This window comes from Parus major, chromosome 11, assembly GCF_001522545.3.
Source record: "Parus major isolate Abel chromosome 11, Parus_major1.1, whole genome shotgun sequence".
Classification (NCBI taxonomy): Eukaryota; Metazoa; Chordata; class Aves; order Passeriformes; family Paridae; genus Parus; species Parus major.
The window spans coordinates 5,485,487-5,500,758 of NC_031780.1; the positions used below are offsets into that span (position 1 = coordinate 5,485,487).

Here is a 15,272-nt window from a genome sequence, read left to right on the forward strand (position 1 = left end):
CACTTGATGTATTGTTTCATTTTTTAATCTTGACTTCATTTTGCACCATGATATTTGAACATGCAGATTTACAAATCAGGCCCCAGCATGATTGTTTAAAGAACCCTCAATGCTTTTGGTAAAAACCTGAGTAAGTATTTGTTATATTTAGAGGCAATTCTGCTTATTGTCTCTTCATACCATAAGCTTTTCACTGACCTAGATTTTGCTATTCCATTTTTCCATTTGCTGTCCCACAGTACATTTGCATGGAAAGAAAGTCTTTTGTCTATTAGTGTTCTCTTGCACTTGCTATTTCATCCACCAGCTGAAATCACACTCACTGCCCTTGTGATGGTGTGGAGAGCTTCACTGGAAGTGATTGTGTAGCTGAAGATCCTGGCTTCAAACTAGAAGTAAAAAGCTATTGCAGCTTTTAGCTTTGTAGAATCCTTGGGCTGAAGAGTGCTGGAGGACCAGCCTAGAGCAGAAGAGCAAGCAAGGAGGAAAGATTTGTGTATTTTCCAGCAGTAGCAATTTACGGAAAGAAAAGTGGATAGAGTCAGAAACTGGCTTCCTTCCACTCAGAGGGAATAGTCCTCTCTCTGGATGTATATTACAACTATAGCTAAAGACACAAAACAACATCTTGATTTTAATTCTGGTTTCAGTTTTAGCATGTCATTAAAGAGATACCTGTATTGACAGGAAGAGTAGTAATGCTTTTGGGGAGTTGTTATTATCGTATTACACGATTATGGTGTTTATTGCGGTGCTGCCTTAGGGCTGAATTTACAAACACTGAGGATGGATTACATGGGTATTATGCTGCACACAGACATTTTGCTGCATGTTCATGTTGAAATCCTGTGAACTGGACAATGTAAACAAATTAACATTATCAGGGAAAACCTGTTTTTTAAGTTAACTTTCCCTGCAGACTATACTTGGCCAAAGGACACTTGCTCTTGCTCTCACATCTCCTGCATCTCAACCATGTTCAAAAATGTTTTTGCTAGCACATATTAACCAAAACCTCATCCTTTTCGGGAAAAAAAAAAAAAAGCAGGCATGTTTTAAAATGCATTTGATCCAACCAGCTAGTATATTTTTAAACACGACACTGTTATGTTTAACAGTGTGTTAGCATATGTCAATTAACTTGTTTCTGCAGAGTGCTGACAGAAGTGCCCCTGTCGCCACCAGCCCTGAGGGGCCCTGGGGCTCAGTCGAGTCAGCAGAAGGGAGCCTGTGCCCACACCTCCAGCCCACTGAAACTCAGCCCTGGCTCTTCTGGACAGTATTAGGGTGCTGGAAGAGGGTATGGCGGTTTTGAAGTCATTCCTCCTTCTGCTGGCTGTGGTCGGTGGGTAACCCCCCATGGCTCTTCTGTCAGCACCCCAGATGATGTCTCCTGTGAGCACACACGTGAGCTGAGATGCTCTCACTGCACACAACGCCCTTCCAGACAGAATAAATAGAGACTTTTTCTCACACTGTCAGGAGATCACACTCCTTCCCTGTGCCAGATATAGATGAGATGGAGGAGAAAAGATGCACGTGCATGTGCATGTAGCCCCTAAGTCCCCCCGGTGCCCAGAGCAGGTGGTGAGGATGGCTGTGCATGTCTGGGGTGCTTTATGTGCCAAGTCATGGCCATAGCCATGTGGGATACTCACCTCCCTGCTGCTCTGGACCACACTGGCCAGTGCAGAAGGAGCACTTTAATCCATTGTTGGAAACAGCAGAGACCTTTCTGTCTGGAGACTGGCATGTGCTGCTGGATAAAGCCCTGGGAAGTGTGTGAACTAACCAGTTGTAACCTGGCAAGACCTTCCTGTGCATCCCATCCATGAAATTGTGCATGATGAGAAGTAGAGAGGGGAGCACACAGGTCAGGTCTCACCAGCAAAGCAGGGATGCACACTGCTTTCCCACAGGGATGTGCAAGTCCATGTGTGGCAGCTGCAGACACTTTTGGTTGTTTGACAGGGCTCATCTGTTACTGCCCATGCAGAGGGTTTGGGAAGGGTAAATACAAGGGCATTTATGGCAGAGGAGGTATCCAGGATCTCTATCCCCATGCCCTGCTGCTGTGGGCTGCATGGTGTTTCCATGTCCCAGCCAGACTCTGTTTGTGGGAACAGCCCCCAAGCAGACAGACCCACCTCTGCTGCTGTTCCTCATCCAGGGAATTTGGGCAACCTTCATTTCTCATTTCAAGATTAGCAAATGCATGAATGATTCCCATGTGTTCTGGGACAGTGTTAATGGGAACGGTAGAAATACCTAGAATAAGCAGTGTCCAAAAATAGGTCTCTTGTCCTGCCAATGTCTTGCACATGTTCTTAACTTTCCTGCCCTGGGAAGCAACTCCGGGCACCCTGCAGGGCAGGAGAGTTTTTCCATTCACTTCAGTGGGTGCGGGATTTCATTCTGCCTTACAGACCTGTGGATTTTAAAGGGACTGTCCATAAGGCACACTCGAGCTCTTTGCAGGGTCGGAGTGCTTTATATTTTTAGCACTGACACGATGGTCATGAGGGAAAAGCACGTTTTTGCCCCACTCCAAGGGCATGGTCAGACATGCTGCTCTGCTGGAGCTGCTCGGGGTCAAGTTGTTACTGGCCCTGAACCATTTTTTAGGGTGCTGCACCTTCCTGCTACACAGCTTGGCTGCCATAATTGGAGCCGTGGAGCTGACCTACACCAGCCGAAACATGTTGGAAGTGGGGTTTTATAAATAGACTCTGTGGACAAAGGGTGTCTGCTCCGGGGTGTTTATGGGACTGGGGAGAGGAGCCTGGGGCAGGGGATGGAGCCTGACAGCTCCCAGTGAAGCAGCACAGCCCTCTTTGCAAAACAGGGAGTGTGGTGCTGGCAGAGCCTGCGGCAAGCCCTCGGCACAGGGAAGGACGGAGAGGCCACGACCCGGGGTGTGGGTGCTCAGCTATTTTCTCCCTGTGAGACTGGCTCCCAGGCCTTTGCTCATGCAAACCATGACAGATCCCATCTAAATGAGTAGCTGGAAATTATGTGCTCCCTCCCTGGTCTGGGCTGGAGCTGAATTTTGTTACCAGTCTAAGTAGCTTTTGCTACTGAATGCAATTAAAAGAACCAGAACTTGGCACTGTGGGATCTTGCCCAGTGCTGGTAATCAGGGTGATTGACATTGAATCCTTTGATTTCTCCAGAGGCATCATAATATTTTAAACTTATTATTAATTACAAGTGTATTAATCTCCGAATAGTATTAACAGTATTTCAAAATATAATTTTATCCTATCCAACCCGCTGGGAAAAAAAAAGCAGTTTTGGATGAACCGAACAACTTTATAGACACTGTGCTTTATAACCAGATAGATTTTCCCTAGTTAGTTCCATTTCTATCTAATATTAGTGGAAGATTAAAGATACTGAATCAATGCCTGTAAAAGCTTACATTAAAAATTTGCAGTAAATGAGAAGAGGAAAATTTCATTAGAAACATAAATCGTAGCAACTGGAATGCCTGCAACTTATTTTTAGTATTCTACTGACAGTGACACTTGAAAGCCTTTTTTTTCCAAATGTTTTCTTTTCTCAAATAAAAAAAAGAAAATGACCTCTAATATTTTGAAATATAGAACTAATTACAGTACAGAGTGATCCTGATCCCACTGAAGTCAACTGCAGCATTCTTTATGACATTGCAGGATAGTGCCTCTATTAAGAAATAGTGAGGAAATGAGATACTTTAAAGAGAAGGGTTTAAAATGAGCTGGCTCTGTTGGCCTCTTTTGTAAAAATACCTTAGAGCCACTTTTATCAAGTCAAAAGGTTCATTGAAAAGAGAGAAATTAAAAGATGCTGCTCATGGAACCTGGCAAAACATGAACTTCGCAACAAATATCTCTCCAATCCAATTATAACATTCAAATCAAGGAGAAAAAAAAATTATGAAATATAATGAAAGCTTTCTTTCTACTGCAAAAGTCTACTTGGAGGTGTCCAGACCTAAGGGAATTACCAAGTCAGCATTATAGTGGGGAAAAAATGTAATGCAAATGAGAGTGAAATAATCAAATTTTTCTGGTGGAAATAAGTGCAGTTGTTTGATGTAATTTTGACACACAGCATAATTTCAGCATCAACAGTGAAGTTTAAAGAATCAGTGTGTCTTCATGAGATTTCTGTATAGAAAAGCCATTCAATAGGAAAATCTAAATCAGACTTTGGTTTGCACATTGGCCCCTCTATGGGAGAAAGCCCTGAATTATTTTAGTTGCAAATAGAAAAATAGAGATGACCCCTTTTCATTAATTTCTAGTCATCTTTTCCACTCAAAAATCCAGTGTGATTGTGGCATATAAGTCACAAGAAATGTGATGTGTGACTGTTTTTGAGCTCACAAAAATCAAACTTTGGTTTATATCTCTAATACCAGCTCAGCTGTTTGAAATTGTACAGTTTTCCACAGTGAGACACACTGGACTCATGTCACTGTGTTTCTTGCAGATGTAATTTTTCAATATCATGGGGATATATTCCAAATAATTAAAACAATTAAAGCAGGGCATGTCCTCAATATTTTACTCAATCTTGTAGTCTGTGTGAAATATATTTGTAATTTTGTGTTAATTTCCAAATGGAGACAGATTCACACACTCTCACAGCCAAACTCAGGACAAGAACCAACAATTAAATGAAGCCTGAGATCCAGTCCAAAGCAGGCATATACTCAATTTAATTTTTAAATAGCTTAATTAATAGTTTCAGTTAAAGCAAAGAAGTGAAAATGGGTCAAACTATGTAAACATTGGTTAGAAAAACACACTGTCCAGCCAAAGCATTGTAGAAGTGCTTTAAAGCAGAATGGTCTTTAAATTTAATTTAAGCATGGTTTTCCAACTTAGGTAAAATCCCAGTTCAGACAAGGCCCAAGCCACTTTTTGTGCCACAAAGAATTACCGAGGTATGCTGAGAGTTTATTTAGTCTTTGCTTGTTCTGAGGCCGTGTTTCACTGTGCAGTCATCATTCTCTCCGTGCTGTCAGCACGTTGTTACCTCTCGGCAGCTCGGAGCTCACCGCGCTGAGCCGCCGGCGGGACCTGCGCGAGGGCTGCGAAACATCCTCCACAAATATTTACTGGAATTTTGAAACGGGTTGGGAGACACTGCCATTGCACACCGAGTGTTTGCGTTCTGCAAATGTCCAGGTTCAAGTTCTTATTGACATGGCTGTGATGGCTGATGGGGTCCCTTACATAAGTCTCAAGGCCAGGAGGGTGATTTTGCTCCGGAGTAGTCGGGGAGTAGAAGCAACACCGCGTGTCTTATCTGACCAGGTATTGCTCAGCAGCCCTCTCTTCATGGGAACATACATTTGTTAGCTTCTTGGTAGTTTCTGGATTCCATAGGGGCAAAATTGTAAAATGCAAGCAATTTCTCTCAATCCAGAGAATTACTGTATCTAGAGATAACAATGTTCTTTACTCAAAACCCCCCTCAACCTCCCCCACTTTTTGCAAAACTTTTCCATGATACTTAAATATCAGCTTGAATAACATGAGGGTGTCATTTGAAAGGGGTAAGAATTTTGTTTTTAAAAATCCTTTTTTAATTATACAGTAGCACTTGCATGACTCGATATATTTGTAGTTTGAACTTTCTGCTACGGTAAGTTCTTTGCAGTTTTGCTAATTTGCAGTTTACTTCCAGGATCTTAACTTTTTGGTTAGAATAACTGAAAGATTTGTGTTTGCTTGTGGGGTTTTGGTTTTTTCCTGTATTTTTTTTTAACTTTAATTTGATTAAGCTAATAAACAGAAATAAGAAGAACAGAAAACATTCAGATGATAAGTACCAAGACAGGCTCAGGTGCATTGCTTTAGGAAGGTGTCACTGCCAACATGATCAAGTTTGGGAGTTTGAGCCTAAACTTTGGCTAAGTTTTATCTCATGAGAATTTCCCCCCAGTTCTTACATTTCACCTTGATTTGTGCAGAGCAGGTCATGCAGCAGAAGCTGGCAAGGTCTGAAGGTGTCACTGCTCTTTGCCAGCCATCCCCTTAGGAGTGTGAAGTCAGGTTTGGGGGAGGAGATCTCTGGTCGGCGGCTGTTTGTGGAGTACGTGGCTGGCGGATGAGACTGGTTTTGCCTTCCTGATCTGAACACTTTTGTTTCCATAGTAAAGGACAACACAATCTGTGCAGGCAACAAAATCCAGCTGGTTCTTCTCTCCACCTGCAGAACATCTGCAGAAGGAGGGGAGCGTATCAAAGATCCTTATAATCAAGGACAGGTTTTACTGTTTATGTTCAAAAGCAAAACCTCAACAGGAGACCTTTCATGAGAATGAAGCAAACAAACATTTTGGGCTGGAGAAGAGGCTGAATGAGCTGACCTACTCCAGCTCATCTGAAAAGTTAAACATGTCAAAGGTTCTCTGACAGGCAAAGGGAAGATGTAGGAGAGGTTTTTTATAAATGGCAGTTGGGCAATTAATGTTAACCATCAATATCAGAATGGCTTAGATTACATGATTAACTAGTAAGAGTTTTGAGCTGGCTGGTAATTTTAGATTAAATAGTCAGGCAGCCAGTGACTTGAATATTGATGAAAATCCTGTGTTTTATTAATATGCATTCTCTATAAATTAGAGGCTTAGTACACAAAGAAGAATCCTAATGCTCTTGCTATTTTTCATTGCCACAGGTAGAGCTGAATAATTCATAACAATTAATTTATTTCACTGATTTAGCCTTTTGGGGCGGGGGGGAGGTAGGGGGGAGGTAGGGGGGAAGTTGAGCACAAGTAGTCTGCAGGTAATTTTTTCCATGTTTATTTATGATAAATAACTCACCAAACACATTTGAAGACTAATTCTTAGTTGTGGGGATTTTTTTGTATTTTAAATTGGAGAAATTGGGAGGAATATGGGCATAAGTGCAAGCAACCTGCCAGTCAGTACAAGAACCCAAATGAATTTTAAATTATAAAAAAAGCCAAGCTAATTGCAAATACAACACATACAGGGTCAGGCTCATGTTGATTTGTATTGATTGGTGCAATGCTGTTACATTGCATATTTCTGCTCCTCATTTAATTGATTCTAGTTCTTCAGGACCAAGATTTTCCTACAAATATATCTGTAGACAGAATTTCTAGTCTGTATTTAGTCCCTAATTCACAGGTGAAATATTATCCCTTTTGCAGCCAAAGGAAGTTTTACCCTTCATTCTGAAATATCCAGGATTCTATCTGCTGATGGCAACATTTCTGAAAATCCTTTTTGGTACACACCGAGCAGTAACGTGTCCAACATGAATGACATTTTATATTTGTGCAAAGTTTCAGAATATCTATATGCAGATTTTAAAATTTATTTTTTAGGTGGTGGGAGGCCGTGCCTTAAATACAAGACAAAATATTGCAGCACAAAGATCATTTGCCAGTCCTGCAACTCAGGGAACAATGAGTTCTGCTGCAGCCCTGTCTCGGTGTCACACTTGTATCCTGAGCAAGTAATATCCAGAAACACACGAGGAGGAGGAGGAGGAGGCTGGATGATTACTGCCTCTCCCTTTCTCTGGTTCTTACAACACACAGCAGTGAGACTTGCATAGCACACAATAAATCATTGCCTCATTATGCTCCTTCTGGAGATTTGTTTAGGGCACCTACTGTAGTACTACGGACGATTATTTGTTCTTCCCAGAAATTCCTCTCAGATATAGACCTCTGGTTTGATTTGCACAAAAGGAAAACACTGCATCTTATTTTTGAAATACTTTCTTAGTGTGCAGAACAATTGACATTACAGAACTGCCTAAGACAGTAATTTCAGCAATGTCTGGAGGGGATTTTAATTTGTAGGTGGGTGATTTTGTTGAGAACAGGCAAAGGTTAAAGAAGGCTTTTGTGTTTTTGTGGTTTTGTGACTTGTCAATATGAAGTATTAATAAATTAAACAGAGGGTCGTCCTCCCCTCCTTTCTTCCTTCCTCCCTTCTTGCCTGCCTTCCTTTTTGCTTCTTCCCTTCTTTCTTTCTTGCGTGCATAAAAGCTGTTGATCCCTTACCAGATTTTGTTGAATTATTATAAAAGAAACCTAAGTAGCTCATTAAAAAACATTGTAAGGTCTTCATTCACTTTTTCTGTATGTCTCTAGCCAGCCCTATTTCACAGCTGATGCAGGAGGGCACTGGTCTGATTGATAGAATAGGGATTTTGACACTTGGTTTTGACTTAAGGACACAAATTGTCTCCTTATAAAAGGTGTGCATTAGTTGGCCTGATTTACTAACGAGGAGCAGTATTGCTGATTTTGATAAAACAGTATTTATTTAGCCTTGCACCAAGTAAATGCTGGAATAACCTAGATTGTACCTGCAATGGATTTGAATGGCCAGGGCTGAGACTTTGGAGAGCAGGTGGGTGCACTGCAACACGGCTGGGTTTTGCTGCAGTGTGACAATGTGATCTAGGATCCAATCCAGGCTCCTCAAAAATCAATGGAAATTCTACCCTTGACTTTACTGGGCTTTGGATCCTGCTTCAATTGTGCCTGGATGGAAATCAAATTATTCCAGCTTGGGGGAAGAATCTTCTGGCTTAACAGATTCACTGTTTTGTATTGATGGGTGTCTTTGTGTAAGAGGTCCTGATTTCAAATTTGAGTGGTTTTGATACACCATGATCCTCCCTCCTAGCCACAGTCCCTTGAAATGCAATAGACTTCTGTTTTGTGACCACTCACAGACATCCCAGAAGAACAATGACATTTCATAGATGATTGTAACGTGAAACTCAAAATCATTGTAAGCTTGCTCAAAATGTGACCTGCCTTCACACAAAAGCTCCCTAAGCTTTCTGAACCGCACAGCAAAGCTGGATATCTTCACAGCCATAAAGAAACACAAAACTAAGTCACTCTGGTGTATTTTGGGGTTTCACTACACATCCTCCTGCACCACTGTAACTCAGAGTCTTGGCTATAATTCTCATTTGATCTTAAACTCTTACAAAGAGCCTAGGAATAGAAGATGTGCTGAGGTAAGGGCCAGAAAAGACTGTTTCCAACACCCACTGCAACCTGAGTCCCCCACAAACAATCAGGACTCAGCGAGAATTGTACCCAACCTTTTTTGATGGAAGTGCAGTGGTGACCTTGTAGATTGATTAAAGATGTGACATTGATTGACTTTGAAGGGAGCCACATCCACCCTTCTTCTGCCAAAAAGGCACTGGCTGCAATGTGAAGCCTCAAGAATGGGGCATTGCTCTTCCAAGTACATGGAAGACATCCAAGGGTAACGGGATAATGCAGTAAATGGGATAGGGTTTCTCCCCTCCTCTTCCTTAAATACCATATAGCTAGATTTTGGCTATCCAGCATCATTCTTTAGAAGACTTTTCTCTGATAGCTACTTAAAAGATGAAATATCTGAGGATATAAGCTCTTTTGGTAGGTTATTTAGGATGCTTGGTGGTTGAGAATGTCAAAAAGGACTGGTGATGTTGACTCTGCAAGAACCTTTATTGGTGGTGGGTGTATGATGCTGTGAGGACCAGCATCAGTAGAAGGGATGGTGTGATGGGGAAAGCTTTATTCCCCTGGCCAACCCACCCCTGAGGATTGTTCACACTGTCACTTTGGGGTGGCAAGTTTGAGAGATGCTAAAATGGCCCTATTTGCCAAAGATAAAGAGTATCTTAATAATATGTGGTCTCTTTAAGGCACCTTGAGTTGGCACTGAGGAATATTGGCCTCCAAAATTACCACTTTTGAAAATCTAGGCCACTGAACCTGATATGAACTATCAGAAAGCAGAGACAAGGGAGCATTTATGTTGGAGAATGTATAGTGGCTTGAAAACTACAAATCAAAATAATTCACCCTTTTATGTGTAAATCTCCTTCTCTTTGATACACAAATTGAAAAGCTGTCTGGTTTCCTTGTAGTTTCTGTAAGCAAGCAGTGTGTGACTGCACCCTCTAGAATGCTATTTAAGTGTTATTTAAAGTGCAGACCTGTTAAGGTAAAGCAAGCTCATCTGTATGCTAAAACTGAGCCCACCAAACCTTACACCTAAAACCAGCAGCCAAGGGGGTCTTGAGTTCCACAGCTCCTCTGTGACAAGGGCATGGTGTGACAAACAGTGAAGCACCAAAAGATCAAAGCACTTTTTCAGGCACAACAATAAAATCAGAGACAGAAAAACACCAGGTCCTGGTACAGGTGTCTGCTCTTCCAAAGCAGCCTTTGTCAGGTTTGACACAGCCAGCCCATGGCAAGGGGATGCAGGCAGGAGCTGCACACTGGCAGTGAATAAACATCAGCAAATGAACATCCTGTGTGGTGCATTTCTGAGCTGGGAGAAAGGCTGGACAGTCACTGCACAAAGCCCACGTGGAGGGGATTACTGGGACACACTGAATTTACCGTGAGTTTATTGAAAACTGTTCAATGCAACCATGGAAGGACAGCATGATGTGTTTTGCTCATACTCCAGAGTTGTTTTCCCTGGTTGAGCACCTCTCCTCAAGTCCTGTGGAAGTCAATAGCTGTCTTGCCTTTCAGAAGGATTATGCCCCTAAATAGCTTCTTTAGGAAGTGTACTTTGCTTGGTGATAACACAAAGCAGAGGGTAGATGATTAACACCAATTAGGATTATTTACAAGAACCTAGAAAACAATAGGTCCATAAATCATTGTCTTATCAATTGTAGTTCCTCCTGAGTAATTCAGTCATCATTGGGCACACTGTGTTAAGTACAGATCACACTGATGTTAGCTGAAGTGTGTGCAAATGTTGAAGATACAATATGTCCTAAAATAGCAGAATGTTATAAAAAAAATCTGATTGTTTTCAACATTTTTATGTTCTAAATTCCCAACAGTTTTCCCCCAGGTACATTGAATGAATTTAAGGCAGCTGACAGTAGCCTTGTTTCTCTTGGGTTATGCTTCAGCTCTGTCTCCACTTGTGTCTCCATCTGGGGTGGTTTTGCAGTAATCCCCTGTCTGCCTCCGTTTGTTGGGCACTGGCCCAGCTGCAGAACAGCTTCAATGCAAACATATTCCTCCCAGAGGAGAGCCAGTGGGGAGTTCTCTCCAAAAGCAAGCCAAGGTTTGGTGGGGCACTCTGCTCTGATCCAAGGGGCAGCCACACCACCACCAAGTCCTTCAGGGTGTCTGTCACCCTGTTTGCAAGAGAAAGGATGCCAAACTTCCCAGAGCTCCAATATCAGCCTGGAGTGGGGCTTATGCTTTAGAGAGGGCCAACTGCTTTATGTGACACCCTTTTTGCTGGTGACTGGCAGCTCTTGAACCACTGCTCCTCTTTCTTTCACCAAGGCTTCTTCTGGCTCATTATCCTTTTTATTTGGTAACTACCCAGTCTTCTCTAGCTGTTCCTCCTTGCTGCTGATCTTTTTTACTTCTACTTTTATCACTTTTTGTGATCCCTTTTCCAATTTCCAACCTTAGTCTCCCAGAAGACCCGGAGTGGTGACGCCTGGATGCAGAGGAGATCACACTGCTTATAAATCTGCACTGTGAGGAGGCCAAAAGTTTCTGCAGCAGCAGGAGGTAAGCCAGGACTGCTGGTGGGTGTAAGGAACAGAAGGCAAAGCCACATGAGTTTGAGAAGAAGGCAGCAGCACCCCTGAAGATGGAGACTGTGGGGCAGTCTCACAGTCCTGTACAGAAAACTTGAAGAGACACTGAAAACTTCAGGTGGGAACACACCCGACCAGCTGCTTGTGTGGTTTGGTCTGTGGACATTTGGGGTCTGCACACCAGAGACTGAAAACTCTTGATTTACCCTAAATTACTTCTTTGTGGACTTCTGTTGTAATAGGAATGGCACAAAAAAATCCAATATATCTTCTTCGCCATAATGTTTCCAGCCTGCTAACTTTCCCAGGACTACTTTCTGTTCAAATTACTGGAACTTAATTACATGAGGTTTAATTTCAGTTACTTGGCCAGCTTTAAAAACATATATTCAAATTTGAACCACAAGGACAGAATTTTGGGAGCCTCTTTGTCCTCTCACTTTGTGTTAATTTAAATGAGGAAACTGTGCCTGTGAATCTCTGCTTAACTTCACCTATTCCAAGTGAGTCTCAGTTCTGGAGAGACTTCCCTAACTCTCAGCAGTTTAAAAGGGAGCACAAAGAACCCCTTATGTTATAGTTTATGTTTTTGAAACTGTGCAAATAGATATTTGTCTCCTGCTTATGCATTTTCTTGTAAATAAAATGTATTGAGACCAGAGATGGAGTTACACTGACTTTACACCAGATAATGTATTGACATTTTACAAGAAAGTGTTTTATTATCCATACATTTCACAAGTAGATCTTATAATGTGTAATTATGACAAAAAAAAAAGAAGTGGAAGGAGAATCAAGGGATGGACATAGAGAGAAAATGTGAAAGGACATGGATGGGAAGCGGTGGAGTTGGAGGACAACACCAGCTCTCAAAGCATTATCTGAGAATTCATATGATTAGGACTTATCTTTCTGGCTTCATTATTTCATTATAATCTACTGCTTACCTGAGAAGTAATAAACGGCCTCCAAATTTTATTGCATTTGCTCACTTTCTTTAGATTTTGCATTGGTTTGTTCCCCTCTTAGATCTTATTTCGGTTAAGGAATGAAAAGATTTCATGTTTTTGCTGGGGTTGACTTGTTCCTCTGGTATTTCAGTGTTTTTATTTAGCTAGCAAGTGTCCCACAGCAATTCCTTGGATAACACTTCCATCTATCAGATTGGGATGATCAAGGATACATTGCAGCTGATGTTCAAACACTGATGTGTATCTGGGGTTGGGCACCCACCTCCAACTCAGCAGATACAAAACTCTCCAAAAAGCCAACAAAAGAGGGATTCTTTTAAGCACTCCAACCCACTAGTGGATTATCTGTAGTGGGTTGGCAGCATGCCCCTTCCTTCCTCTGCAGGAATGCTGGCCTGGCTCTGCAGCCCTGGGTTATGTTTTTGGTGGTTTTGTTCTATTTGTATTTTTTTCTTCCGTGTTACAGCATGCAGAAGAAATAAATGGTAAGGCTGATTTATAATAGTTCATGTAATTTTTTATTTTTTTTTCCCTCTGAAGAATGGGATTAATTTATTTACCTGCCAGGAGGCAAATGTAGCACCCAGCACTCCTCTTTGGGGAGTGACCCCACCTTTCAGCATGGCCCTGCAGGAGAGGTCTCCTTGCATGGGCTGGCTGTTGTTTCTGGGAGCTCACGGACACACCTTCAAAGGTTGAGGGTTCAGCTTCTTCTGCGTGAGAGAGGAGAGGAAATGACCTTCACCCAGCTGAGCAGGGAACAACAGGAAACCCTCACGGTCCTGCCATTTCCCACCCGCAGGATCCGGAGCTCAGGGACCTTTTTTGACAAACTGTCAGTGTTTTGTCAGGGTTTAGCTGCTGCAAATATATTACCAAAGTATGTTGATGATTCATGGGGAAGTGGTGTACGCTGATTTAAGTGATGGACTAGCCATTCTGTAATGGATTTGAGAATTCCCAATCAGATTGTACTTAGTTTTATCAAGCAGGAAGCTGGCAGGCTGTGTTTTAATCAACTGATAGCATCTCTTGGCAATTGGCATCCAGCTAGTGGACAGAGTACTTCTCAAAGACCAGCTCACTAAGTTACAGTCACAGCCACTCAGATCTCTCAGCTTTACCTCCTGTTTTTTCTGTTCAGCCTGTTTCTTTCCCAAATGAAACTTTGGGCTGGAAGTGCAGGAAGATGCATCATATATGCTTCTCTTCCACTGGTGTTTTAGGGGGAATGGATGAGGTAGAATGCATTTGCTTCATCCCCTAGAAAGCTATGTTGAAACAAGCTCCTAGATGTAGCATAAAATCCCAGAACCTGACAAATTCTAGAATTTGGTTCTGGCACAAGTTTTTGGAGTGCTCACATTGCATAAGTGTAGTAATTCTACAGTGTGGGGCCACACCAAGTAAGATGTGACCTTTTCCCCTTCAATTAGGCCATGACTCATTATCTATTGTGTCACCAAAGACATACCCAGTGTTCTGACCTGCACCAGCAGATATCAAGAATGGTTCCCTTCTCTGATAAAACTCATCACTCCATTTGTTAGTTCTGGGGTTTCATTAGCAGCTCCTGCAGAGCATCTTCACTGCACAAGCCTTCAGGTACCTTAAATAATTCCCTACTCAGAATTTATGTTTTGTCACAATTATTGAGCTGTGGAGCCATCCACTCTCATGGAGCTGTGCTCAAGCACAGCATCAAACCTCAGGAGCTGGTTTGTTGTGCCTGGCTCCTGTGGAGTAGTTACTGTACTTAGCAACCCACCTCCAATATAAATATATCTGCTACTCTGAAAAGCAGGCTTTGAAAAGCACCAGAAGGGATCACTCCCCCATAAAGATTTTTTTTCCAACATTGCAGAGCTGTTGGGACTTTCAGAGAGAAATTCTTCTCACAGTTAAGCATCCCGGCCACAGGGATGAAGATTTCACCACAGGCTGACAAAGCCCTGGTGAAACCTTCTACAATGGGCTATAAAACCCAATTTAAAGCTGGGTCCTGTCTGAGCTGCTCCTGAGCCATGCAGGCATGGAGGGAGGAGGAGAACAGCCATCCATGTAGCTGGGATTTGGGAGCCATCTGTGATGTCTTTGCACAGCACTGTGTGAAAAAACAGCACCCTGGTCTGAGAGCTGAGCACTAAAACCACGTGTGTTTGAAACTGCTTAAACATTTGGAACCCTCAGAAGAGGCTGATGATTGAAAGGCTGTGAAACAATCATGCTCCCAAAAAGTAATGAAAATGAAAGTGAGGTGTAAGGAGCAGAGATGAGTGATTCATTGGGAAACTGTGCTCTTGAAATTGTGTGACAAATCCTGGGTGAGGGAGGAGCTGTGTGTAAACATTTAAGGACCACATCCTGGCTTGTCCAGAGGAGTTGGAGATGCAATGAAGATTAACAATGGACCCTGTAGCTGAAAGGCAAATTTAAACTTCCATCTTAGATATTTTCTGTTGACCATTACATGAAAATCAGAGAAATCAGACCCCTGTTTTCGGTGTCATGTCCCATGAGGGTTTCAGCAGACAGTGACCTCCACTGCAAGAAATGAAGTTTCCAATGCCAGAACCACCAAAAGGACATGTGAAAACAAAGCTGAAAAAAGTCTTCTCTCTCTGGGGTGGAAATATACAATTTCCACAGGGTTGTTTTCTGTGTAAACATTCCTATTTGTATGTTTTACAGATTAAAACAAAAATGTATCTTCCAAACA

General features: G+C 42.2%; 1 protein-coding gene across 2 annotated transcripts in view; it reads left to right on the plus strand.

The window, feature by feature from the left end:
• MAF (MAF bZIP transcription factor) overlaps positions 1-15,272 on the plus strand; it is a 183,755-nt gene that overhangs the window by 50,053 nt on the left and 118,430 nt on the right. The window contains exon 3 of one of the 2 annotated variants that reach the window (XM_015639853.3): positions 11,452-12,662. The exons of the other annotated variant lie outside the window; for it this stretch is intronic. The gene's annotated coding sequence lies outside the window, so the exon portion shown is untranslated. Of the gene's footprint in view, positions 1-11,451; positions 12,663-15,272 lie in introns of those variants that run through there. 2 annotated transcript variants of the gene reach the window in all.